A 2,672-nucleotide genomic window follows, 5' to 3' on the forward strand; every position below is an offset into this window, starting at 1 on the left:
TGTGTAGCCTTGGCTGTCCTCGACTCACTTTGTAGAGCTGACCATCCTTGAACTCACAGAGATCCCACTGCCTTTGCCTCCCAAGTACTGGGATTATAGGCATGTGCCACTATGCCTGGCTAATATATTAATGCCTGGAAAAAGAGACTTAGGAAAAAATGGGCTTCAGGAACTGAGGAAAGTCACTGTACAGTAGTAGAGGACTCAGGACAAGATGGAGGAAGAGACATCTTTTTTTTTTTTTTTTTTGAGACAGCGTTTCTCTCTGTGGTCTTGGATGTCCTGGATTTGTTTTGCAGACCAGACTGGGTTCGAACTCACAGATATCCACCTGCCTCTGCCTGCCAAGTGCTGGGATTACAGGTGTGTGTCACCACACCCAGCTAGGAAGAGATATCTTAATGTCCATCCTCTCATAAAAGCAGAAACATAGAACTCCATCAGCCAGTGAAACCGCGTCACGAGACCCAGGGAATCCAAATGCGTGTTTTAGCAGAAACACTGAAAGATGTAGGTAGAAGCAAATCCAAGCAGAAACCGTGAAAGTGGTTTGTGGAGAAAATAATAAACTTTATTAAGATGGATTAAGGAGAATCTGATAGATGGGTCCATGTGGCAACCTTTACAACAGGAGAGCTGGTAGGTCATGTATTGATAGACATAAACATTCAGTGGAATTGCAGCCCCTCATGTTCTCTTAGGATTTCCCTGGAACTGGACAATACATTTTGTTTTTGAGAGCAGAAGTCTAGAACAGACAATAGTCTCTGGTGAAGACTTTCCTACTGTATAGTAAAGCATAGTGAAATGACAGGAATTTATGTGGGAACATATAGACCAACGGAACCAACTAGAATTCTCTAAATAGAGTTTCCAAAGTATACATGGAAAGTCTAAGATAGAATAACCACTGTAGATTAATGTGGAAAAATACATGGTGTTGGGACAATCAGTTATCCTTAAGCAATAAAGTCAGATTTTTTTTTTATCATACACAGACATGAAGGCCAAGTGGAACAAAGATTTAAATAGAAAAAGTGAAGACAAAAAAAACACAAACACAAAAATCTTTTGGAGACGAATTAGGAGGATATCTTTAAGATGTTGTATTGACAAAGAAAAATTCAAGCAAGAAACAAAAATATAAATCACAGTAGAAAAATGGAAAATTCAGTTCTGTTAAATATCTGTCAACACAGGTCATCACATATAAAGAGAAAAGACACTTCATAAAGGTGAACAAGATATTCCAGTACTTGAAATAAAAAAGAGCATGATCCAGCACATATTAAAACTTCCTTACAAACATACACATTTGTGGATGCACACACACACACACATGTGCACGAGCATGCGAACATGCACACACGTGCAGGAGCACACACACATACACGCATACACACATACACACATGTGCACAAGCGCACGAACATGCACACACATACATGCATACACACATACATGCATACATTCATACACACACACACACACACACACACACACACACACACACACACACATGACACACGACCTAGTAGGAAAAAAAGAAAATAAGACAGCATTGAGGAGACTTGGTCCTTATTAGTGTGCTGCCTTTTTTTTTTTTTTCTTTTCAGAAGTTAAGAGAATCTATAATAAAATTATAATTTCATGAAAACTGATTAGGCAAAAAAAATAATAATTTTGATAAATCCAAATGTTGACAGAGGTGTGGGACAACGAGATCTCACCATTAGCAGAAATGTAGCTTGGCATAAGCATTTGACTACGTCTTCAGCGTTCCTAATAATATTAGCTTTAGTCAGTGTTCTATTGCTGTGAAGAGACACCATGACCATGAGCATGCAGGCATACCCGGTGTGGAAGAAAGAGCTGGCTCCATGGGCATCAGGAAGAGAGAAAGCCACTGGGCCTGGCTTGGGCTGATGAAACCTCAAAGCCCACCCCCAGTGACACACGTCCTTCACCAAGGCTATACACCTACCCAACAAGACCAGACTTTCTAATGGTGCCACTTCTTGGTGGCCAAACATTTCCGCCCATCCCTATTTAAATTACCACACTATATAGATTATAGATATCTTAAATCTGTCCATTATTTGTGTCAGTATGTTGCTTAGAGAAACTGCAGGTGTGCATTGAAGACACATGGAAGAAAATAACTAGCAACATTGTGTAAGCTGAGCATACTTCAACTGTCTATTAAGAGTAAAATAGATTCCTTTATACAAAAGACTATTTATGTGGCAGAAAACTATTGTCACACGTATCAACATGGGAGAATTTCAGAGACCTCAATAAAGATAAAGATAAAGAAAAACATGCCCTTCGGATTGCCAGCACTGTAATTCTATTTATCCAAAAAAAAAAAAAAAAACAAAAACAAAAACAACAACAACAAAAAAAACAATATTGGTTCAACTAAGTCTCATATTTTAACACTCTTGATCAAAAAAGTATTAAAGATGAGCAAGTAATGGTTAATACAAAACTCACATGCTGTTACTGTTTCTTTGGCTTGGTTCTGGCTTTTTAAGACAGGCTCCCAGTGTTAAGCTCTGACTGGCCTGGAGCTCCCTCTGAAGACCATGCTGGGTTCAAACTCACAGAGCTTCGCCTGTCTCTGTCTTCAGAGGACTTGTACTAAAGCCTTGTGCTATCATGCCCAGCCA

The sequence above is a fragment of the Acomys russatus genome, chromosome 30 (assembly GCF_903995435.1).
Source record: "Acomys russatus chromosome 30, mAcoRus1.1, whole genome shotgun sequence".
Classification (NCBI taxonomy): domain Eukaryota; kingdom Metazoa; phylum Chordata; class Mammalia; order Rodentia; family Muridae; genus Acomys; species Acomys russatus.